General features: G+C 36.7%; 1 protein-coding gene across 4 annotated transcripts in view; it reads left to right on the top strand.

Moving 5' to 3' along the window:
- SEMA6D (semaphorin 6D) overlaps positions 1-27,140 on the top strand; it is a 224,049-nt gene that overhangs the window by 77,327 nt on the left and 119,582 nt on the right. For all 4 annotated transcript variants that reach the window (XM_075764187.1, XM_075764192.1, XM_075764193.1 and 1 more), the window contains exon 2: positions 14,538-14,618. The gene's annotated coding sequence lies outside the window, so the exon portion shown is untranslated. The remainder of the gene's footprint in view (positions 1-14,537; positions 14,619-27,140) is intronic.

The following is a 27,140-nucleotide window of genomic DNA, read 5'->3' on the forward strand; positions in this document are numbered from 1 at the left end:
AGTGATCTCCCTTATCTCAAACCATGAACTTTTCCATCTTGTTTTCTCCCCTGTCCTGTTGAGGTGGGGAATGAGAGGGGCACCTGGACAAGGTCAACCCACTACAACTGTTTTGATGTAGGGCTCTAAAATGTTCTGACTTTCCATCAAAATAAATCCATGGTTTCTGCTGACAGTACAAAGAGTGTTTGGGTTTTACAACTTAATTCAAAGCAACACAAGAGGAAAATAAGTACAATTGGAAAATCCTTATGTTTTGGGGTGAGGGATCACCAAGGGAACTGCTGTCTTGGCTAGTGTAGCTGCAGTTTGCACAGAGGAATTGTCATATTGGTTGCAGTCCTGGGGAGGAAATTGCTGTGTTTGGATCGAGGTCTGCTCTGTAAGAGATCAAACCACAGAGTGTCTGGGAATAGCACTGTCAGACAAGCATTTAACAACAGAACTAGCTTTTTTTTCTGTGGCATACTTGAAATGGAGTCAGGGACTCCTAGAGATAAAAGCAAAAGCTGTTGCATCTGAAGAGCCACATTTATGTGCACTAACATATCTTCTCTGTGAATTGGTGGTGAGGGAGGCTTGCAAGACACACTAATGGTTTCCCCCAGCACTCTCCCCTTCTCAGTCCAACTGAGTTCATTGGTCACTCCTCAGTGCAATACCCAGCTGCAGAAGCTGAGAGGTGGCTTTAGTCACTAGGATGAAATTCAACCAAATGGAAATGGTAGGTCTCTCTGCACAGAGCTGAACTTAACCCTGCAGAAATAACAACTTCACAGATAATGCCAAACTTCTTTGATTTTTCAGACTATACAATTGTTATAGAGAAGTAGTTAAAAACTGAGGGATGAAACCAGCAAGCTATGGGCATAGCTATTACATAAAAAAGTAGTTAATAGTGTTGCTATGTGCATGAGATACTTCCTAATGACTCAATAACCTAATCCCATATTTAATAAATATTTTTAAAAGTATTACAATGATGTTGTCACTTACATGCTTCTAATAGGTCCCCAGAGATAGGACAGCTAGTTAGATGAGCAGATATTCCTCAATTAAGCCCCAATTTCACATCACTATTAGAGCTTCTGTGTTGCAGATCTTACATATGCAATTTAATCCATGGAAGAGGGGAATGCCTACTCTGCATGTGCTTCCTGGTGATTTGCATGGAAAAAACATAAGGATTAGAGAGAAAAGTTTTGGAAATACTTTACCATTCACGCAAGCATCTCAAATTTCTTAATTTATGTATTTTTAATAGATAAACTTGATTAAAATTTTCAATGTAAGACTTTGAATCATATAAACAAGCTGATTTATTAAGTACATATTTACATATTTTAGTGACATTAATGTCAGTGGGCAAAAATATCATCTACATTTGAATATGTTACTCTTAAAATAATGTTCATTTTCAAAAAAGAAGTGGAGTAGTAAGAGACATGGCATTATGAGGTAGTAGATGCTAGAATACCTTTTATTTCAGTAATGCTAGCCTTTTCCTGTTCCCCTATTTAAAATGGTGGAATTAGATTACTAATGTCCCTCAAAGGATACTTAAACTAATCAGGAAACATCTGAAAGAGCTTCTCTCCTCCCAAAAGGACCTGATAGGGTTGTCCCATCTGCCATGTATTATTTGCAATAGCAGAAAAGCTTCTAGGACTACTTAACGAGAAAGGATAATGGAATCTTATATATTAATGGTCAAAGCCTGAGTAAGAGCTGATGCCCCCTAAAACAAGTTCTGAATATGTCCTTTGGGAAACATTTCCTGCACAGATGTTTTTTTTTAAATGCATGAGGAAAATGTGCCAGGCAATACCACTTCCAACGTTAAGGGGCTCACATGCACTTGTCAGGTAATAAAGGCCAAATGCTGAGACTTGGAGCATCCACAGCTTGTACCACTTTCACTAAAGGCAGAAGGTTTCATTCCAGCTAGATAACCAGATCTGATCTCCTTGTATATGATAAATCACTGCATTCCACTTGGTTACACCAACATGAGTTTTAATAGGTTTCTTTAACTGAAATAAATTGCTAAACCATACCCAATCCAATTTGCTAGTGAATGCACTGCTCCTCCTTACAGTTTCTAATGGTTGACTTAAGAATACAGCTCCCTTTTTCTTAAATTTGTCTTGTTTCATATTCTAGCAATTAGATCTTGTTGTCCCTTTCTTCATGGTATTAAAGAACCTCTTTGTAACAAGTATTCTCTTGATTACGGTCACTTCTCAATCTTCTTTTGTATAAACTTAACAGATAGAGCTGTTGGAGGCCTAAGACCTTCACTCCAGTCCTCAAAACATTTCTCTGGTTCTCTTTTTGATGAGTTAGGGTTTCTTAACAATGGATTCCTTCTCTTTAAGAGGAAAAATATCTAACTTTAAATACATAATTTTTTTGAAAGCAGTCACCTCACTCCCACAGTATAGACTAACCAGAACTGATTATCATTTATGTTGACTAAATATAAATAGTTTTCATCAGGGAATAGGGTATCAAAGCCAAGAATACTCATTCTCATACTGGATGTTTTATGATGTTTGTTCAGTTCTATTCTTTTAAAAACATTTTTAGACAGCAAAAGAACATCAAGATAGCAAAATTAAGCACTCAAAAGGTAATAGATGCTGAAACAAAGGTTGCCCTGTCCTTCTCTTCTTCCTCTCCTCACCTCGTGCACACTTAAACCCTGCTGCTTCTCTTGGCACTAGCTGTCAACACTACCCTAGCTGTAGATCTGGCACCCAGTTTTACCCAGGCCCCTCACAGAGTGTCCCCAAGAAGGCCTTTCAAGACATCTCAGTGTATATATCTTCAGATTATTTAGTTTCCAAAAACTAATGTATCTCCAATGATATTATACGAATAAGATCTTTCAAAGGTTTTTCATGTAGCCAGACTTGCATTTTCTTAGGAACAACAAAAGGTACATCCTTAAATACAACTTTACTCAGATGTTAACCACACCAAAACTCTCAAGTCAGTAATTGTTAGAAAATATATTTGTATTGTGACCTATTGAAGCAAAGTATTTTCAAAAAAATTCAGCTCTGAGCGTGAGCCCAGTATAGAAAATTTCTCTTGCTTTCCCAAATACAAGGAGTAATGTGTCAAAAACCTGGATCACTTGACCCTCCCAAACTAACAATCAGCTGCGTATTTGCAGCTATAGAACCACAGGCAACAAGAGAATTTTAACACCTGTGAAGTTTAGCATTCTCCAAGTGAACTGACAGCTAAATGAGTTTTTTCAGACTAGGTGTAGACACCACAGTCCTTTATGTATTTTGTCATAAGCATCCTGAAAAAAATCTCAGACATTTACAGAATCAGCCTTGTAATGGAATTCTAGCTGAAAAAGTATGGATGATTTTAGGTTTTTACAAACCGCTTGGCTTCCCACAGCTTCTTAGTCATTCATTTTAATTTCATAGGACAGAGAAAGAATATTCTTCCCAAGGGAAACAGTCGATGGAGTCCCAGATGAAATACGTAACTAGAACACATATACAGTCTGCTGCTCTTTCACCATTTGTCTACTTCCAAATTGCAATTAGTTAGTAAAGTTATTTTCATTTTTTAAATATTTTCTACATTGTGGCATTAGCTTTGTTCTTTCCCCTTTCTTTCATATAAATTCTAGTACACTGTGACAGTAGTAGGATTTATCACGGAACATTTTAAGGAGTGATATCAATCAATTAGTCCTGATACACAAACAACTAGAGTTGCAGAACAGTGACCAGGTTTGTAGTGCAGGACCAAAAAATCATGTAAAGATTCCAAATTTTAGACAGGGATGTATTTTTATTAATTCTATCAATATCTTATCCAGTCATTTCCATTACAAATAGGAGTTCTAAATAAAGAATTCCAAAATTATTAAGAATTAATATCTGAAAATTGATGAGTGAAATTATGTATTTTATTAGGGGTTTCAGAAAGTATGCTTTTCATTTACTTCTTTAAAACATATATAACTAATGAAAAGGCTTTGCTTGTCCCCTTACTGAATATAACAAATGAGCATCCTCTTACAGATGAAGTCAAGGCAAAACAATTCTTGGCATTAGAAATTGGGAAACAATGGAACTGTGCAGAATGCTTCCATTCTATGAAGCCCTCCATGTGTATGGCATTAGGCTGCCCCATGCAGAAAGTCCTGTGATGATAAATATAGTTGTGAAGTATGTCCAAAACCATGCTGCTGCTCTCCTTTTGTAATTTGCAGTAGCTGCTAAGATTTTTCTTTTGCAGTTTGTCCTTCAACCTTTTAATGATGGGCTAGGTGAAACATGGCAAATCTCTTTTTTTTTTTTTCTTTCAAGTTTTGTTTCCCAGGCCAGCATGTGACACTTCATTTTCACTGCCTTGCACATACATCTGTTTCTCTGTGTAGCAAATCTCAAGATTTACATAAGTAAACAGCTTTCAGCATTCTTGAAGCCACAACAATGTACAAATGTGTTGGAAACTGGTGAACTAAAAATTATATTTGACTGCCCTGTTGTGAATAAAGATTTAAAGGACTGAGAATATTATTAATGATTTCAGTGTAGCATCTTCACACTGAAATGATTACGATAAGTTGACCTGGTGTATTTAAGTTTTGGTCCCTTATTTTTATTATAAGCTTCTCTTGAAGAAGTTTGAATCAGGAAGAATACAATAAAGCAGAGATGTAGTTTGCATACTGAATTTACCTAGCAGGTAGTTCAAACGTTTTCAGGAGAAAATCTGAATATGTATGGAGGTAAGGCAAGGTGCAGGCTTTTGCTTAGAGCAAAATATAAGTGTCAGTAGAGTTTTAGAAAATATATATATTTTTTTTTCTTCAATGCTACCATCTTCTGTACAATCGTCGCTAAACTGTGTTTTATTTTAATGAGAAAGGTAGCTTAGGATTCTAGGCTGAGTTTCCTAGCCTGATTGCAAATATATAGAGAGAAAGTCTAATAAAAATGAGTTTCAAGGTTCTCAGTTCTGGTCAGGTCCTGGTAGTTTATCCTGATGATTACCCTGTGATCGCCTAGTGTCATTTGAGAGGTCTGACCCATCTGCCACAATTGTGCTACAGCAGTGCGGGTTATGTGCTAGCCTTGGACTTAGCATGTGATGAACCAGGATATGAGTGTGCATATACAGGTAATTTGGCTTATGTTGCAGCCTGAGATTTTCTGTATACCCCTCTGCTGCTTTGGTTTGGGCAGAAAGAGGAGGATCAGCCACTTCTATTGCTAGTGCTTTCTGTGTCCTTAACGGAACTGCAGTGCCTTCATCTATCTGCAAAAACAGTGGAGAGCCAAGGTACCCTGTGGGGAGGAAACTGTTGTGAGATATCCCGGACTCCTCTGATGGTTTACTTGTGTAAAGGGATTACTCAAAACACTTGATTCTTACTTCATATTTGCACGTGGAGAAAAAGAACCTTAAAACCATACAGGTGAAGATACAATATAGCTACCATTAAAGCTTTCTTATTGGGGGAAATATCCACTGCTACCTGATCATGCCATTTGTCTGTTTTCCTCCTGCCTTTCCAGCATCTATCTGTTGCTTTTTTTTGTCTGTTCTTTAGAAGGTTAATTTATGAGATGATGCCTTTAATGGTGCTCAGAAGGCATCTGTCACATATGGGACACTACTAGGTATAACACATAATGATGATAATCAGCCCCAGAACTTGATGTGATAGTAAATGCGAAGCCTGTAGATTCCCAGTTCCTCTAAAACCTGTCAGTTATCTTTAATCTTTAAGCAGAAGAGCTGAACTGTAAAAAGAGCTTCATGTGAAAGCTACAGAACAGAAATGAATGCCTGGCTATTAAAATGAATAGGTGTCTAATATCCAAATTGTTTCAAGGATATCAAAAAAAAAAAAAAACAACCAAACTGAAAAAAGAACTGTTTACAAGTCCATTTTAGCAAGATTCTCTTACTCAGAGTCATGGTACTTTATCAGTGCCCTATATTTGCACTAAAGCCCGTGCAAATGTGACCCATATTATGATTTTGCTGGTAATTATTTTCAGTTATTTTTTTAATTGTACATAGCCCTTTACTTAAGCACTTTGTAAAAATAGAAATCTCTGACAAAACTGGAAAGGTACCAGTAGGAATAAATATATTGTTCTGCAAGTTCAGCCTTTATCGTAATGTGCAAACCATTGGATTAAAAGCAGTAAGTATCACAGGTCAACTGCACTCACTAATCACTGCTTCAACAAAAGAGATTGACTTTGTTGCTAGCTGGCTGCAGTAAGAATAGTAAATCACTTCATAGGCTTTATATTTATTCAGTTCACAGCTTGATCACTACTGTTTCACCTTTCCTCTGAAAAACAGTAATGCTCTTTGCTTTGTCCAGGAAATAGAAATTGCTCATGGAATCTCCTATTTGTTTTAAGTGAATGAACAATACAGCTTATGCCCACTGGTTCCTGAAATGAAGCACTGTCATAGCATGGTGGTTGCAATGAATATTAATATTGAGAATTGGGGAGTGGTGGTGGGTTGGTTGGTTGGGGTTTTTTGCTTGGTGTTGTTTTTTTTAGACAGCTTCTTATAGATGATTGTGCTGCTTTATGCATTGCAGTTTCTGTACTTTATCTGTGAAGACTGCCATAATATAACTTTGTAGGTAGAACTGCAGGCAGGCATCTTGTGAAAGACGAGCCTCATGGGATACTGATTGCATTACCATGCTAAAGAAAATTGCTGTAACAAAAATGTTTAGCCAAATCTCCGTAGAAAAGGGTAACATTCATTCAAATGCATTTTTAAAGGGAATCTTCTGAAATGGAGGAAATACCTAAATATGCCTTTGAAATAGTGAAGTATGTAGACAGAAGGTGAAAAATAAGTGTTCATTGGCATACTATTTTGCTTTCAAGCTGTAGAGTTTTAATGTTATTAAGAATGAGAGTGATGCCCTAAATACTTATTGACACCAATATGTCTTTGTGCCAAAAATAAAAGTCTCTGTCTAGAAGCATGTTTGGAAAGATAGATTTGGAGGAAAAATTGTGCCTACAGCAAAGAACTGCCACGCTGGAACTGTGGGACAGACAGTTTCTGCAGAGGGACATAGAGGTGCAGGCATATTCTTGCTGGAGCAAACACCTTTCTCCATTGACTTCATTGGTTCAGGCTCACGTCTTACAGAAGGAAAAGACTGCCTCAAACGTGAGCTGCAGACAGTTAGGTCTGTTCTGTAGCACCAAGTTTTGTAGCTGCTAGTACATCCTTTTGTAACCAATCATGAGATAAAAATAAGTTTAAATGCTTTGCTTTGATTGTGAGTGTTTCTTCTCTAGCTCTTAACCTAATAATTTCTGAGTTATAATTTGAATGTGATTATTATCATCTAGTTATGTGATCTGTCTTGTAAAGAGGAAGAAATAGCTTTAATTCAGAAATATTCCAGCTCACAAAGTGGATTTTAGAAGGTGCTGAATCCTTGCCTGCATAAATATTTCAGATCCTGTTAACGGAGTAACATACTGCTATTCAACAAGGAAATCAAAGGTTTATGATAGTCCTTTGTAAATCAGTGGAAAGAAAAATGAAAGTACAACAAACACACTGTTAGTTTTGGAAACTCTGGCTTAAATTATGTCACAGATACAGTTGCATTTAAATGAGTATGTTCTAGACATGCAATTAAGTTGGTTGTGGTGCAGCTAATGAAATGCAAGGATTGGTTTTCACATACATTCTCCTGAGCATTCAAGCTTTAATATATTATTGTGCTTAAGGCAGGGTCTTGAAATACAGTGGGGGCAGGGGGGGTTGTTATTGCCTGTTAGTCTCAAACATAGGAAAGCATAATATTGCTATAAAATGCTAAGAATATTTTGATACAGAGGTGATAAAAGTTTCAATTAGCTATTATTTTAAATGATAAATTGAAGCATATCAGTCTTCTAAAATAAGCAAGTAACAGCCATTCATAAAAGTGTCATGCATCGTTGTTATTTAGGTTTTTCATGCTTTTTGGAATCAGCACACTCTTTACAATTAGCTCTCTAAACTCATTTTTTTTTAAATATAGAGGCCCATCCTTTCAAAGTTAGGGTCACTGATTTTGATGTCACAAAACACCTTTTGAAGAGTTTTCCTTTGTAAAGAGGTTTCTCTGCCTTGATATTTTAGTGTACTTCCAGGATCCTGACTGATTGGCCTATAAGTCACATTAAATTCATATATTAGGTAGTCAGAAGATCTGAACTTTGCATTCTTTTGAAATAGAAGCTAGGGAGAGATGACATCTAAACAAGCTGCATTATTTTGGAAAGGAGTAATTCTTGGAGAACTGGTGACAGTTATGTTGTGGAAGAGACTACTAATACTTGAATAGAAAAGAATACAGCTTCAGATAGGTTCAGCTGTATCTGGCCTGGCGTATTAGCTGCTTCATGCTGACAGAAACAGCATAGCAGAGAACTTGGGCATTTTACTACATGTATCTGTAGTAGATGAACCAATTGCTGGAATCATTTTTTTGTGACAATGAGTAAACATTTTTTTATTTGTATATCTAGATAGATAGATATGCTTATATTTAAATGGTTTTTAAGAACAATAGGGGACACAAGTTCATAGGATGTTTATGGGTGTATTATAATGAATATTTAGACTGTGATTTCTACAGTTTCTCAAGGATCATGAATAACTCCCGCCTAATAACAGCATGCCCAAGGAAAGAAAAACATCGTTGGAGGACAGAGGCAGACCTGCGTATTCCTCTAATCGGTGGTCCTAGGGTGTAGGGGTGCTGAGGCAGAGAAGAGCTACTATATGAAATCCTGTACCTCGCTGATGGTGTGACTTTACAGGGGAATCCAGATATTCTCATTTAAAGCCTGTCTCTGAAAACCCCCCCTTTTTCCCTAGAGGGATGATAATTATAGCCAATAAAAACCTTTGTCTAAAGGGAAATGGGGGACTTACTACTCTCTGGGTGGGAAGAAAAAGTAATCTATAAAATGTTCCATGGAAGTGGCTTCCTATCTCTCTTCCAGGCCTTGAGAATATTCCAGTTTAATAATACCTATTATCTGCTTCTACTTCTTCATTTCTTCAACTAATGTGCATTCAAAATGTTCACTTACCCACCTGGGCTCAGTGGAGCTTTATATACCATATGTATTCCTGTTAAAGGCTGAACTTATTTTTATATTACTTCAGGTTTTCAATTAACCTTCCTTCCACGTATTTCACAGCATTAAGAGCAGTTTAGTGTTAAAAAGAACTTGCATCTCCTCACACCTCCTCTCCTCCCCCCATAAAACTTTAAAATGCAGCTTTTCTGTGCTGTATGAAACTTTGCAATATCTGAGTTACATAACTAGTTGATACTGGATTTACATTATTTGTAGGAAATTACACCAGTGGTAATTTTCCAGTGGTTTACTGTTAAATGTAGCTGGTGTTGCTACGCTGAGCTGCATTCTTTCTTAGTAAAGCATGGACATCAATTTTATTCAAGGTGGATAGGTAGATAGGTAGATACAGCTTTTTAATGTATATGCATATATCTAAAGAAATAAAAATCATTACGACTTTGGAAAATTCTGTTAAATTCAGTGTATTTACATGGAGATAGATGAAGAGTAGATTCATGAAGGAGAGCAAAAATGGTGAGAAATTCCATTCTAAAATGTTATTTGGTGCTACTGGATTTCTTCTGTTGTGTCACACAAATATCTTACACTAATCTGATGGATGAGTAGACTAATGAGTATTTTATGGTAATGCATTCAGACAAGTCAACTACAATAAGATGTAAAATTAAGCATTGGGTTCATAGCGAATTTTTAGGGTCAACCATTTGTTGCTTTTTCTCATCTCTAAATTTTTGAAAGTGCTTGTCAATGGTTGGTCAAGATTAAGGTTTGCTAAGGCCTCTCTCTTTGTTGTGCTTGATACCATCAAGTAGTGATGTACTACTTAGCAAGCTGAAGTCAAGGCTGACATCACAGGCACTTGTGATTTGCAATATACATTTCGTCTTTAGGGAATCATCAGTTCCGTCCTCTCAGCTAATTGTTCCCCTCTGCATGCACATTTGGATGTCTCCCGTGAGTATCTTTCTTAAAGCTTTTTTACTTAGAATTTTGACTTTTTTCTCATTCTCACTCCTTTAGTCTCAACTCCTGACTTTGCCAAAACAGTGTAAAACTTCATCTGAATCATTAATAAGAAAATATCTTCATTCAAAAAAAAAAAATCTATTCTCAGCATCTTACAGTAGTTTACTTTCACTAAGCTTTCCGGACCATAACTGCTCATATTATCCCCAAGCTCTTCCTTGCTTCCCAGGACTATAAATTTGCCTTGTATAAATCATAACATTAGCTTTCTCAGACATTGTATTAGTCATGTGTCTGCTAGTGCTTTGAGGGGCTTGCTGCTGCTTCTGCTCAAAACTGTATGTGCTGAAATCCTTCTGCATTACCAGAAATGTGATAGGATTGCTATCATGCATATTCCTCTCCCTAGAATGGACTTGACCTTGAGGAAAATGGAAATTTCAACCCAAATCATCAAATGTTCATGTCCTCACACTTAAGCATGTCCCATGAACATGAAATACTTCATATATTTTTCCTCAAAGTACCAATCATAGGATTTTTCTGAGATAAAAAGCACAGTGGGACAAATATGCCTGTATCTTTTAGCCAGTTCAGGTGTCATGTCTGAATGTAAACTAGGTATTCAGAGACCTTTTATGGATCTGCAATCATTTTTGAAGTGCTGCAGCTCCATGGTAATTGAACTCATCCACATGTCAAGTTCTATTCATCTGACACCATGAGAGTTTTAAATAAAGACCCACTTACGACTTGGTCTAGCAAGGGTGGAAAATGCCCAGCAACTTCTTTATTGTTTCTCCTCCCTTGGTCTTCTTGCACAAAAGCAAATGATATACCTGAATTGATTGAAGTCAGCATCTGCTTTCTCTCTGAATCTCTCAAAGCCATCAAGACCACTGTTCTTATAGATACTTTCTCTATTTGTTGCTTTGTGCAACAAGGCATTTCTGGCAGAAATCCTGTGACCTAGCCAACTTCCTCCATGGCACAGTCATTCTTTTTCCCCTCTCAGTTCTGTCAGATGCCTAGCTACTATAATTGAAATCTTCACCCACACTCCTAATCTTGTCTTCACCACCTTTGACTCATTCCTCAAAGCCTCTTCTCCTACCACAATTTCTTTCTCTGAGGAGGATCTTGACAATTTCTTCCCAGTGAAAACTGATAAATATATGATGTTCATAACTCCTCCTTTCACTCATTGGTCTGTTCCTGAAACAGTCTTCTAGTGTGTCACGTTATAAAATTTGCCAACTGCTCCTCTTCTCTGCTCACCCGCTTTATGCAATGACCCCATCTTAGCCCTTTTTTCCTCCAATCTGTCTCTTCTTCCTCTTTTCTTGCACAATTCAAGCTTGCCTTAGTCTTTCATTTCTTCAAAATGTCCCAGTGTTTACCCCACCTGCCCTTCTAATAAGCTGTCATCCCTGAATGCACGGAGTACACTACAGTCACTGCCATCTAATTCCCACTCTTTGTAATCAACAGGAACTGCTCAAACCAGTCTGTAATAACTTTCTCCAGTTGGAGAATCAGTACTCCACCTTTGACCACGTGAACCTATCAGGTGTTTCAATATATATTTAACTATGATAATCTTACTGTAATCCTTTCCTCTTTTGGCTTCCATGACACTATCCTTTCCTCCATGTGCTCTTTGGTGAATCTGCTTTATCACGTCTCCAGTTGCAGGAGTTTACAGGAAAGTCAGGTTTTTACTTCCCTCCTAGTTTATCCATGAGGTGACTCACATGAAAGTACGTACTCAGCTACCATGTTAATAAGGCTGATAGGAACTATGTGGACCTCTGTACTTCAGGCCTGACTCTTCCTACCCAAACTAAAATCTAAGTCTGTTTCTGTGTAAATATCGAAGTGGTATCTCAAACCAACATCATTAAAACACTGGTCCTTACGCTTTCTGCGGAAGCCCTCTGAAGTTACTCTTTCTCATGATGTCTATTAACAACCTATCACCTCATCTGTCACCCAAATTCACTACCTGAGCATTGTCTTCAACTGAAATTTCTCTGCCACCTCAGATCCACCTGGCATGTAAAGCCTGACATGTGGTCTCTCCTGGCTATCCATATGGGCTCTTAGATTTCTTGCACTGTAAATTTGTTTTCTCAAATCTTGACAAACATAATCTTACCCAACTCAAATTATGCTGTTAGAAAACTCATTTTCCTAGGTTTTGGTTTGTTTGGGTTTTGGGGTTTTTTTGACCATATTACTTTCTGACCATAACACTCAGCTGATATTTGACTCTCCTTTTTCTCCTTTAGGCAGCTTATTTGTCCTTTCTGTACTCTGTCTCATCTCTTAGTCAGTATGAAAACAGCAGCTTCAACCTCAGTTTGAGTCATGATGTTCATTCCATTTTTCAAGCCAGCACCTTCATGCTTTTTCCCATCAAAACTCTTCAGACACTTCTGCAAAACTGTTTCTTCAAATCTCTCCTCAAAACATGCCTTTGCCAGGCTGCCTACAAAGAACACTGCTTGTTGTAATGGCTATTATATTCTCTTTTTTCCCCTCTTATTTCATACTGATCTATTACCTTTTGTCCTTGCTATATAAATTCTAACAATTTTTTTTCCACTGTGCATTTAGATAGGGCTAATACTGTGAAGTCCTGGTCCATGAGTAGAACTCAGAGGTGCTATGGTAAACAGCACTGAAGAGAACAGTAAAGGCCAGGAGGAATTGAAGTCATGGCTATATCCCTGCAGAATGGGCCTGGCACACTATTCTAACAGTTAATATTTTTGGCAAAAACACAGATATGGAAACTATGTCTATGGCCAGATGTGCACACAGAGAGCTGCCAAAACAGAGTAGTACACACTGTAAGCTATGCTGTTTTCCCCAATAATGTATGCAGAGATGTTAGTCCTTACCTTGGAAAAAGTGACACACTGCATAAACTCTGGGATCTGTAGCTATGGTTCTGGGGTGATTTAAAGTATTGTGAACTGACACTTAACCAGCTAAGTCATTCCCTCCAGCACCTTTTTGTTGTAATCTTCCTCCAAAGATATTAAAAATACAGAAACCTTGGCCAGGTTGTAGTTGATCTAATTTATAAAACATTTTCTGGGTATTAAAAGCTAGGGCAATGCACTAGTAGTCTTTAAATTGTGTTAAATATACTGTAAACTCCCAGAAAGAACCTTTCATTGAAGATTATTGTATGAAAATTTGAAGATTAAAGTGTCTTGATTAAAGACTAATGTGAAGTGTACTGGGAAATTGATGTATAAGGAGCTATATAGTATATTAATCGTGCACTTTTCAAAGCTGCCTGAGGGAATTAGACACCCAGTTCTCTTACATATCTTTGAAAATCTCACTCTAGGGAATTTGTTGTTATATAGTGAAAATGGTAATATTTTCATTGGGAGCTTGAGTAAAAGAAGAAAGGAGAGATGTGGAGACCCTCTGTATTCATCTACGGCTTGATTTTAGCTCCTTACAGTTTTTTTCTCTTTTGAGTTTGCTCTGTTATTGTATAGAGGCAACTTGGATTTGAGTGCTACGAGTTCATAAAACTGGTCTGACCCAAGAACACTGCTCCACCTGCCTATGTATTTCTTGTCATCAATTCCATTTCTTCTTTGCTTTCACTTCAAGATAGTTTTCATGTTCTCCTAAACAGAAGTAATTTGAATAATTTTTAAAATAACCATGTAAACCTTAATGAAACAAATGTATACATGTACATATTTGTATTTATAGTATTATATGAATTAATTAAAAGTAAACAGCAAAAATAATTATATGTTATACATTTATTTTGTAAAATAATCCTTTTGCTGAAGTTTTTCTCAGTCGTGTTTTTTGTATATAAATTTCAATACTTTAATGCAAGAAACATTCCACATATGGTAGAAATTACAAGTTTGCTTGTCCCTGAAGTGCTGCAATACAAATAAGCTGTTAAATGCCAACTCTGAATGTTGTTTTTCAGATGTTAAGAGAGATAATCCTGTACTAAAACTATTAGGAGGCAAATTTATTTGAACTTCAAAACCTCTTTGATCTGAAAGGAAAATGAGCTGTGTATGAGTGTATGCTTCATTAATTTGGGGTTAGCCAATTGTGTGCATTTTGTTTGTTTGTTTTTTCCATGAGACATCTTTCTAATGCAGTTTATTAAAACTAATAATGCAATACACTGTTATTTTTCCTGGTAAAATCTGTTGCATTACTTTCATAAAAGGACAGTTTCTCTATAGAAAGTACCCTGTGGGAATCGATATTCAGGTTCATGTGCAGGTGTGTTGCATTCAAATCTATTTCAGTGGTCTTATCATTAAACCTGCAGTAGGCATTTATAAAGTAAGGCTTCCATGGGTAGTGGGAAATTGTGATTAAAAATAATCATCTGTCTGATGAATATTTTCCTCTGACTTTTGGCAGGATCACTCATCTGAATTTGTGTCAGACTCTACAGGAACACTGATGCCAGCAATTTGAGGATCTTCACATTCAGTCTCAGTGGTAAGGTCTAAAGATGCCATAGTAAACCACATTAGAATATTAGTGTTTTCTGTTATGTGACACTGAAACTGAATCTGTGTGGAAAATGAAGTATTTCCCCTTGACCAATGGGGAAGGATAGAGAGATATAAGAACGTGTATTGATCTACAAGAGATTGAGTTTAGGACACAAGTTCTGAGCAATTTTCGTCAGATTAAAAGGAGAAAGGCCATCTTTATTGTCCTCTCTACTAGTGTAACTGCTCTTAGAAGGTTTGACATTGTACATTTTGAAGAACGTAACCATTTACAGAAGGATGGTGGGCAGGCTCCAAAGAGAAAGTAAAATGCACGAAAAGGAAATTCATTTGTTTCCTCTTGCTGAAAACTGAGCAATAAGTTGTAAAATTACAAATTATTTTCCCCTCTAATGCTATCTTTGTTGTAACTAGTCTGATTGCTCAAACCTTGAGTCAGATTCTCAAATACTGCTGTGGAGACCTTGTGAAGGGAGGTAATCTATCCGCATCTTGAAGCTTGGAATTTCTGCTGCAGAGATAAATTCTCGGCTTTGCTAAAAGAGAAAAGGAAGAGGGAACAGTTAAGTCCCACCATACTTTTGCATCAGTTTGGAATACATTTTCTAGAAAACTGTAGTTGGGTAGTGTGGAGTAGTTCTTTAGCAGGAAATCGTGTTAGTGTGTAAATGTTCAGCTTTTTGGGAAAGAAAGATGTAATTTTTTGGTCAAAATTATTCTCACTGTTATGCTGCATACCACATTAAATATTTTGGGACCTGGGGAAGTAGGAGGCCAGGGGAGACATACCGCTGCATGCTATACTCCTACACTTAGCATTGACTAGAGGCAGGATATAGGCAGCCCTTTGACCTCACCCTGTCCAGTCATGCTCATGCTGGTTTTAGATCACTGTGATACAGATGTCAAGTACCACCACTTCCAAGTCCTGCCAATTCCAGGCTATTGAAGTGTGTTGTTTTTTTTTTTTTATTAGATTACACTGCAAAACCTAGAACTCTTGTAACGTGGAAACAAAACCTGTATTCAGCATTCCTCTAGAAATTTATTGTCATTAACCAAGTAGTTCAATAAAATCTCTGCTTCGGTTTAAAGATGTATTCAACAACAATAGCATTCCTATCCAATCATGCTCTTTTCATACAAAAATGAGCATCATAATGTGTTAGTATGAATCCTCAAGACAGGTTGCATTTCATTATTGCTGGGTAACTTTTATAATGTTGGAATGTGCTCCTAGTAAAGGACAGTATCTCCCTCAGAGCATACTGTACTAGTAATGCCCTTTATTAGATATAAAAGAATACAGCATTCATATCATGTTACTTTATCACATAACCAAGATGCAAAACAACAAATTATTAAGGCAGTTTTGTAAGGAAATAATATGATCCTAATAACAGTGTTCTAAACTTTTCAAATTGTTGTTTGACGCTACTAAATTCTGTACACACGCTGTAAGTTGGAGAACTGAAAGTCAATGCTGTTCTGACAGGCAGAATTCATGGAAGCTAGAAGTGACTGGTACTGAACTACTGGATCTTTTTCCCCTGGAAACAGAAGACACTAATGACCTAGTGAAGGAAAGCAAGAGACCCTCCTTTGTTGTGTCTTAACTAAGGCAAATGAAAAACCATTATAAGTCATCCAAGGTTCAGCCCTGTGACAAAACTCCCATTCACTTCAGCAGGAGCAGCTTGGGTAACATACATTTAAGCACTAAGAAATATAACTGGTTATAGATAAAGTTCTTCAGAATCTAGGAGAAAAATTGACCAACTATAAATACATATAGGGAGAGAGAGAAAGTTCCATGTTTATGTTATCAGTAAATATGTAGCATACGCCTAGGAAGGATTAATGACATTTAGGGCATACAGATGACCAGTTCACTTGTTCCACTGCTATGAACTCAAAAAATAGTTCAATATTCGGTACAATTAAAGGAAAAGTGTGTGCATATCCACATGTGTGTTAAAATGAGGAAAAAAGAGAGTGTTCCTTCTTACGGCATTTCTTTATTTGACCATCCCTTCACACTTCAGCCTTTGTATGTTTTTCGTGTTCATACTTTATTATATTTTCTTGAGGCAAGAAAGGTTTTCAATGAGAAGTTAATGAATGTCCATATTAAATCGGATCCCCTTTTTTAATTAAGTTCATCTAAATTTAATTTTGCAATTTTACTTCAGTAAACTCATCTGACTCCAGATGTTGAATGTGCTTTTCCTGTTCCTGCTTTCACATAATTGTACCTGTGAAAGATTTATGACTTAGAGAGGCATTTCTGAGCACTTTCGAGTGTTTTCAGCATTTGTTTCATGGATGGCTAGTAACATGACCAGTTAGCATCCAAAAATACTGCTCTGCACCCAGGCTTTCTTTTAATAGGATGTTACTTTTATTAGCTTGAACTTTAAACAAATAATCAGGTTAAAAGAAACACTGTCAAAGCATTTCAAATGATAGAGGGATATTGTATTGTACAGAAAGTGACAGAGAAGTCTTCAGAAGCTACAGGATGCCATAAGAAAAAATATAACTAAGAATTACTCCCTTTGATTAAAGAAAACCCCAAACAATTTGTGGTATTTTGGGCCCCTTCCTTTAATTACAACTGTGGTGGTGAATTGTTTGGTGCTGTCAGCATGTTACTTGAACTTTGCAAACATGGGAAATATATACTTAAGTGCTTATTTCAAAATAGTTTTACTAATTTTGCTAACATGAGCAATGACTTTGCAGATTAACTATTATCACATACTTTTCATATTCTGTCATGTCTTCTGGATCAGTGTGAATGGCTCTTATTTTAAGAATTACCCAGAATTTGCTCCTTAAATCTGGACATATCTAACAACATTGTATGTGACACATATGAGGCATTGTATCATAAAGGCTCTGGTTCTCATCAAAGAAACAGATACCCCAATTAAGCTTTCAGACAATATTAAAAAGAAGATAGTCCAATTGTAAACAAAAAGATGGTTGTATTCTTTTTTCTTTCTTCAAAACAAAATCACTTTCTTTCAGACTTTTTGCTGATGGAAGCACTTTTGATATATTAATTTGAAATATTTATCCATGCAGTAAAGAAATCAAGTTTTGAACATTTGTGTCAGTTCAAGGCTCGTAGGATGCAAACTGCTCTAGGCATGATTGGCAATCTGTCACTCCACATTTGTTTGGAGGTTTCTTCAGAACAAGTAGAATTACGAGTACCAAGCATCAGTAATGCTAATATGAATCAACTTCTCTGTTTTCTTCTTTTATATTCCTACAAGCCTTCATAATATAACTTGGCACTTATTAAGGACTTCAAAGAGGTGGTGTTATTCCTGTGGTTCATGTGTTAGGAAAGGGGAGGAGTAAGTGACTCAGTAGGTCCTGTTTGCATGAGACATGTCAGTGTCAAGGAGGGTTGTAAGGCACTGTCTTTAATGACTTTCTGTAGGCGGTGCAGGAAGTCAGTTGGGGGAACCTCCTCAGTCAGAGCAAGACCATTAGCCCTGGAAATTTGGCTCTTCTTCTGTACTCAGATCGTGTCTTTCTAGTGAAAGATGGCCTAATGAAAATCTCACTTCTGTGAGAGTTAGACTTATGTTCTCATAACATATTTTACTAACTTTATTCTAGTTCATGTCTCCTAAAAGGTCTTTTCTCCATTTGTCAATAGAGGGTGCAATTTTGCATCATTTTCATTTCCCCCATAATTCTTAGTGATGCTGGGTTAAAGTAACTGCAATACATAATGCAAAGCAAGTATACATTTATGAAAGTTTTAGCAAAGAGACTCAAGCAGCTTGTTTAATTTCTAGCAAAAGAAAGAAACATAACAATCCTCCATTGGATGAAGTGCTTCTGAGCTTTAAAGGCTTCATGTGGGAGTCTGGATGGGACCCAAAGAAGGAACCACTTTGAAATTACAAAATGATACAGTTTATGTTATTGTTAAATTGTCGAGATTTGCTATATATTTGCTGAGATGGTAACCATACAGGGTGTTTTCAAAGACGCCAACTAGAGAAGGGTATGTTAAACCTCCAAAGTCTTAAGAATGCCTAATGACTGCCTGCCAATAAAGCTGGATCCTGCTGGGTAATGGGGGAATGCCTACCATGTAAATATAAAGGGGGTTATTTAGGAGACCCAGTGAGCTGTGAATTATTGCCTAGGTTGTCACAAAAAAAAAGGAAAATGAATTGTGAAAAGGAAAGAACGTGTACTGAGTTCTGAATAGCTTTCTGAGACTTTTTTTGAGATAGATGGGGAAACTTATATACACTCTCTGCAAAAAGAGATATCTGTTTTGTCAGATGGCAGATGTACCAGCCACCTAGATTACTGTGAAAAAAACCATTAAAGAAACAAAACTAGGTTATTTTTATGCCTGACAAATGCATGAATCAGAAGAAAATAATATTTCTCTAATAACTGAATTTAAGATTTGTATTGATCCAGCTTCCACTGAAGTCAGTGGGAACATTTCCAATGGGACTTGGGCTGGACTCTTGGGGAGTTAAAGAGTTAAGAGCTGGATTGACAGGAGAGGTAGTAGGGAATACCTTCTAAGCCCAATTGTATTGTGCATTATTAGCACAAATTATAAACTTGGAAATACTTTTAAAAAATTTGTCACTTAATGTGGTAAAGCTCATAATCTGAATCTCAAATGAATACTCTGAAAATCTATACCGTGTACTTCTATAAGGTTACATATACTCAAACATATACAAAAATGGGAAGAATTTCACCTAAATTATGAAGATTATCTTTCTGTTCCCTACGGGCACTTCATCACAGACTGAGGCAAAAAATACCTGGGTAGTGGGATCTCAACAGTATGTTGTTTCTATTATAGTAAACTCATACAATCTCTGTATTTTCTGTTCCAGTATATAACAACAGGAACATACTTTCATCTTCTTATCTCTTTAAATGGAGTATGTGAGTTTATAAGTATGGTGGCAGAAAGAGCATAGGAAGTGAAAGTAACTGATGTCAGCTGAGTTAGTTTTTACAGCTAGTTCATTTAAGCAGATCTAGCTGGAAATGTTGTATTCTTCAAAACTGTAAATGGCTTTTCAAATTAAAGCTTTTTTTTAAAATCCTACTTTCAACAGAATAAATAAAATTTTATACAAACAAACACTAAATAAAAATGGAAGACTAAGACCACAGGACTGCTAAGACCACAGAAAGGAGTATTTTTCAAGGGGTTGGCCTTATTTTTCAATAAAAAAGTTTGAGATTTTATTGCTGAAAGCGAACAGCTGAAATTAACAGGAAAAGTAAATCTTTTTTCATCCACATTTGGAGGTGGAGTAGAATTCTTCAGATGTCTCAGTAATTGTTGGTAAGGACTTTCACTGCTGAGCTGAGTGATTCTGAATTAAATGATTTGTTTTTCAATATGAATAAGATGTTATCAGTCAGCTTACATGTAATCAACTTAAATGCAGTTTTAGAAAGAGATGAACCATGTCAATGTAATTCCCAAGATGAGAAATGAATACCTGATGAATTTCATTCTCCTAAGATAAAAAATAATGCATTACTTTAGCTTTTTTTTTTCCTGGTGATTCTGTTAAGTAGCAGTTGGGAGGTGGGTTCTTGTTACACAGAGAATATTCTCCATATAATAGATACACCTACTTACTCTTCTTGTACCGTAATTCCATTAGTAGTGAACTATCCCAAAATATCTTAAAGGTTTTACCAACGGAACTCTTCAAGAACACTGAAAATAAATTAAAGATGACAAATTAGGCTAGCCAAAAAGGAAGATTGGGTTTTGAACAAAAACAGTGGTAGTCAAGTGTGAAGTATGGACACATACTTTCAACAATTGCCTTATTTTTGTTAGGTTTCACCCGAGAGGTGAATGTGAAACAACAGTCTGAAAGTAAACCCCGCCCTAGAGACAAGGGAGATATTTATGGTACTAAGGCAAAGTGAGGTAGTAGAGAGGACTGCAGTTGTTTGGTGCCTTCCATGCAGTGTGGGTTAGTCCTTAACTGTAGTGTTAAGAGAAATATAAAAGAAATGGTGTTTGGGAAAGCATATAATATAAAGGTAGGTCAGTAAGAAATTCTACAGGATACTATGGTGCTCCATGCCTATGTTACATGTGCAAGAAGGACCTTTTCAAAAATGATTCCCCTTTTTACCACGGTCCAAGCTAACCAACTGGATCTCTGTGTTATGGAGTGATGTGATGTTACTGTATCCTATGAAAATGTAATAATTCTTCATTCATGAGAATTAATAATACACAGTACAATAAACTCATTAGCTTTTTTTTTACTAAATGTTCATAGCTAAAGTGCAAACAATAAATAGTAATTAAAAAAAAAAAAAAAAAAACACCAAACCACAAACCCCTACTGGTCCTCCAATTGTATCTGCTACACACTAGTGCAGAATTACTAATGAGAACATATTTAAGTATAAATAAATCTTTTATCCTCATTATAACTCCACTGTGTTCCTACAGTGAAGTCATCCACACAGAGCTGCTTATGGGTTGAAAGCTTCAATAGCGTCTTTTATTTATAATAAATATTGCATACTAATGTTAACAATGTCATTGTGTGATGTCTCAATAGAGGATTATGACTTCATGTCATCAGTTAGCTTGATGTCTCCTCTGTCCTGTAATGGAGTCAATTTTCCTTACAAAGGAGATGAGAATCACTTATTCACAAACCTTGTAACAAATATTCTGTGTACATAGTATGTTAATCCAATATTAAGGTAGCACAATGAAGCTTAAAACCAGGAAATACGGAGTTAAAGTTCAGTGCTTAATCTTAATTTACCCCTGTTGGGTTCACTGAAATACATTTTAAAGTTAGAAAGCCTTATTTTCCCCAAAATAGTATTTGAAGTGTGAATTACTGCATTTTCAGGTGTAATTCCACATATAGGTATATGGAATATTCCTGAAATGTGCATGACTATAAATAACATAATCATAAAAATGATTTTGTGGCACATAGCTAGTGCAAAGAGAGGATAAAATGTATTTATATTAATGAGCAAAGAGTAAAGCAATCTGCCATCATCTACCAGAGACAAACGGCATGTTGGGGAATAGTGGCCCATCTCAAACAGCACTTATGCACATGCTTAACCTCAATTATAGCATCAACGGGACTTCAGTACAATCTTAAACATCAGGGGGGAAAAAGGAACTAATGCATTGGCGTAAAGACTCATATTTATATAATAATGCAAAATATTAAGTAAACTATAGCACAGTCATTTTGATGCATGAATATAGATATCTTGTAATATTAACATAATGCAATTGGATGCTTAGTTCCTGAACGCCTTCAAAATAATTTATCTGAATGCTCATGAGAGAAGTTCAGGCTAAGATGAAAAGCATAAATCCACCTAACAGCTAACAAATAATTCACATAACTGTCTGAAGACATGCTCAGAATACAGGATTTTCTGATAACTAAAGGGCAGAATATTCTAGCTCTTGTAAAAATACCAGCTCTTATTAATGCAAGTTTGCAACTTAACATGAAAAATAAAATTAAGCAAGAGTTATCCTAAAACAAAACTCAAATAGAACTCAATCCTTTTTAATGGAATAGGACGCCTCTGGTAGGAAATGGTTTCGGAACCAATGCTATCATCCCAGTTTTTCAAATCTGTACAAAAAATACATTTCAATTTTTATCAGCCAGTGCAGGTACTGAAAATACATGGATACTTCTTATGGAGAAAAAGAATGTGTGATATTTGAGAAAGAATTATTTCTCACTTAAACCTATGTCTATATTTTCATCAGAATATCACTTCTAACTGCAGTGTAATCCTGCCTGATTTGTCTGGAGATCTGCAATGTGCTAATATTTTTATCTGTTACAAATGTCATTCAAGAGCTATTATTTCATTTAGTAATTTTAAGAACTATTAGCTAGATTTTCTTTTTTCTGCCAGTATAAATTTGGAGATATTCTACCTGTGTCAGCAGTCAACTTCACATTTACACCAATGTATTTGTAAAGGATTAAGTGTTTGACCTTTAGTCTATGTTTCCTAAGTTTAACTGCATATTCATAACTTTATTTGGAGTTTCCTTTTATTTTCTTTAGAGTACGTGCTAATTAGGAATAATTTTAAACTACAAAATTATGTGGATTGTGGGGGAATGAACAAAACAGCGGATGTGTGCACGACACCCTCTGGCTGAGAGAGATGATCGGTTTCTGTGTACGCAAAGGAAATTGGTCAGGAATCACCTGATATTTTTGCCTGTAGTCACCAGGATGACATGAGCATAGGTTTGAAATGTACGGAAATGAGAGGAGCAATGAACAGATGTAGTTTCAGCTTGTTGTCGACAAGGTGGATGTGAACAGGTATCATTTCAGGGGCAGTGTGCAATGCTTTTGGTGCTCAGGTGGTGTCGATGTGTTTACCTGTGGAATTTGTTACCTCTGTGGTGATAGTTCAGCTAAAAAAAATCTAGACTTTTTTCAATTAACTCCAAAAAGATGGGCTTCTGTGTCTGTGCAGGGCTCACTGTAGGATTCATGGAGTCTTAACAATTTCCATTACCTCTGACTTAATTTTGTGTTACTCTACTTTGGCAGGGACTATTCGCCTGCTTACAGTCGAGCATGTTGTAAATATCTGCGGGATCAGAGCATTTGAACGTAGCACTTTGGGACACTATATTGTGCTCAACGCAGGATGGGGTCAGGCATAACAGTATCTTGAGGTTTTGGCATGATGTAAATAATCAAGAAAAATGTGAGGCTCTAAACTTCAGCTAGTTTTTGAATGATCTTAAATATATTTATAAAACAGGAAAACCACTATTTTGATCTCACTTTCATTACATAAACAAATTCTAAAGAGATTTTCCCTTGAACTTTACGAATATCTGCTGAAAACATGTAAAAGCCCAGCACAAAAGCTGTAGGTTTTGAGAATTAAAAATGAGTGAAAACAGGGATTTTTACTGATACCATATTTTTAGTTTATGGGATGCATTTCTAACTAGACTTCCACCTGTCATAACAAACAAGGGTCAAAACCTTCCCGTCTGTGAGGGGATTCCCCATTTGTGCAGGTTCACTCTGGTTGTCTTGGTGGACATGAAGAGCCTTGATGAAAAGGCCCGGAGCTCTTGCCCACGGGGTCTTGTCTCTGCTGGAGGTCCGTTTAGGATTGCCCCTTCCCACACTGCGGGACTGTGATATGTGCAGTAGCCATTCTGCCTGGCAGCAGTGTCAGTGCTGGGCTGAGATTACAGCCTGACTGCACAGCTTCTCTGCAGTGAAAGCCATGCATTAAAAGAGTCCTTGTAAACAGATAATTAACTTCATGTTTAATTATATGTCCAAAAAGTGTCTGAAAATTGATGTTCCCAAAATTAAAAATTGAAAACTAATTCAAATTTTTTAGCTGCTCTCACCACACTTATTAGGAAAATACTCAAAAAAAATTCTCTTGAATAAATAAGCCTCCACTTACATAAATAAAGGAGCCATATTTAGATTCCAGTTCAACATCCAGGAGAAATTTGGCAAATCTAATGTTTTCAAATCAATTTGGTATGTGTTATGAGAATAATGTCAGTGGAAAGGTTACTTTTAAATTTTTTTATCTTTAAAAATGTATAGGAGAAGGAAGAAAGTCGGCTTTGATAAACAGAAATGCAGTGCTTTAAATAGCTAGAGCAGTGATAAGGCAAAGAGCTTCTAAATGAGGCTTGATTTTTTTTTTTTTTTTCTTTTCAAACCCCAAATGAAAATTATGTATTCACCAGAACAGCTTTAAATTTTGTGAAACAGGACAGCTGATATATTTTACAGTTTTGAGCAAGGAAGCAGAGAGTCTTGCCATAATGGAATATGTACTACATCCCTGCAAAGATGACAAATTACAATATCTAAAATGCTTTCACTTTGACCAAATAAATTCTATAAGATAAAAGTATTTTTGGTTTTGCCACAATAAAAGAACATCAGAATTTGGAGTTTTATCAAACTGTTCTGTTGGCTGGGAAGTTTGCCTTTCAACTGTGTTTGATGTGATATTCGGTTCATTTTGCCAAAATATTTTATGTCAAGTATTGCTATTGAATCTTTTATGTTGCAGAGATTTTTGTCAACAGACACACAAGTATTGGGTTTTAAGTGGAGTTAATCATTGAACCTGGAGAAGAGAAACACTGGGGGAGTACTTCACTTATACAAACAAACCACCATGCAAGCTTCAGCCATTTCTATAATTATTACACTGTTTTCAGAATAGTGTAGGTAAAACACAAAATCTGGCTCCCCCTCTGATCTCTATTCATGTTTAAGTCTTGTAGAACCTATTAGAAGAAACAGATAATTAAAATAGAAAAACCTGTATATTTGCTGCAGCTGCTGGTGTATCAAATCTTTTGAAGTCTACTTTAAGCAATTATATCTGAGCACTTCTTTTGGAAGCATAAGAAATAACATAGAGCTTTCTAAGATACCGTTGTTGTCTGACTCTTTCAATTCTTTGTAAATACTATATATTATTATAATGATAGATTAAATGTTAATCCATTTTGCATTCAAAAAACAAACCTTAAAAGGAAAAAGGATCCCCATAGAATAAAGTAGTGCCCTACCTTTTTTCCCTGTACCCTCCAACATGTCCAAACCAGTCACATTTTTAAATAATATTTTTAATTGGGGTCCATGGTTTCATTTTACTATTTGATTTACATTGTAAATTTGGGCATCTCTTAAATGCAAAGGTAAATACATATTGCAAAGGTGTGGTTTGGTGTTTTGTTATTACTGTGTACTCAGGTGTATGTAATCACTGAGAGTAGATTAGCCCTGTAATGGGAGCTGCTAATAATTGTAGACATTTGGCAAGTGATCCCTTTCCATACCGGAGAGGAGAAGGAAGGGCATACTTGTGCATGCAGTAATGTTTATTGGATACTACTGTGGTACTACTGAAAGTCTAGCTTATCATTCTTAAAGCAGGATCTACCCTCCATCACCAAATGCAGTGAGATGTGGTAGTCAACTGTGATTGGGATGTGGGAGAGAAAATCTGTGGCACAATCCAAGATAAGAAATAGATCATAGCCTGACAACAGGGTAGCTCTTGCTACCAAATGAAGCTATAGCTCATAATAAGCTTGTCCTCCTGAACCATAGGGGATAATGTATCTATGCAATTCTGGACTTCCTTCCCCATTCTGCAGAGCCCAGGTCCAACTGGGAGGCACTGGGGCATAAAAGGATGACTGCCATTTTCCATTGCTGACTTTTCAGTTAAAATTATTTGTCTTTGTGTTTCTTATTTTCCATAGTAATCATTACCATAACTTTGTGTCCAATGGCATTTGACTGTGAAAGTGACATCCACGCTAGGGAATATGTCTGGAAAAGGAGCAATGTGACAACTGTTGCTGAAGTAGCATCTCATCCCTGATGGACTTGTAGCACTGTATCCCAAATAGGGACAAAAACAACATGGACCAAAAAGTCAACATGCTCAGGCCCTGCAGTTTACCAGGGTCGACTGCAGGCTATCCCTAGTTTGGTTTTTGAGTAAGGTGGTAAGTGGTCCTGTCTTCCTTAACACCTATCTCATCAGAAGGACCATGGATGGTTGAAGCGCAAGGTGAAATCCCAGTTACTGTTTAGGAACTGGTGGCAGGGTACAACAAAGCATGCTGATATTCGTTGCTTTTCTTTTGGTATGCTAACAACTCCTTGATAAAGCTGGTATGCATGCGAGGTGGCTTTGCAATGCAATACAAAAGTCCCAGTATGGATGTCACAAGTAATCTTTCTTCCCAGATGACGAGAGTTTTACAGGAACTGCTCTAGTCTGGGCTGGCAGCACCCAGAAATACTAGTTTTCCCCACTACTCGTTTTGGCTGCTGCTGTTCCTACTTCAGGGAAAGATCCCGACTCATCTGCCCCCCCACTGACAGGAGCTGTGGCTTGTGCGAGCCCTGAAGCTTAAAGAGTATTTCTTTTGAGGGAGCTACCCATGGATTTCTGCATCCTGCATCACTTTGTTGAGCAAAGAATGGTTGGTTGTGTGTCCTGTGTTAAACAGCAGAGCCTATGTATTTTTAAAATACTGGAGAAAAATAGTCCAGTTTACTACTCAGTCTTACAAGTATCTGTTTTGGGGACTGTACAAGGGTGGAAATTAGGAAGAGAATGCAGAAAATATCTGGTTATTTTCTTTACCCAGGAACATTTTCCTCCAGGTCCATGATGTGGTCTTCAAACACCTACTTTAGCCCAACTAGGGAGAATATGGGCTACAGGGGCACAGCATGTGGCCAAACCTCCTTCAGCTGTCACTGCTGTGGAAGGAAACACTTGTGAATGTCAATCCCTGGATTCAAGTCTTGAGAAGCCAGGAACGGCTGGGTCTTGCACCCTTGGGAGTCCACAGAAATCAAGGCTTGCGTCTATCACCGAGACCTGATATTGTTATTTTCATTTTTTGCCTGTATCA

This window comes from Balearica regulorum, chromosome 12 (assembly GCF_011004875.1).
Source record: "Balearica regulorum gibbericeps isolate bBalReg1 chromosome 12, bBalReg1.pri, whole genome shotgun sequence".
Classification (NCBI taxonomy): domain Eukaryota; kingdom Metazoa; phylum Chordata; class Aves; order Gruiformes; family Gruidae; genus Balearica; species Balearica regulorum.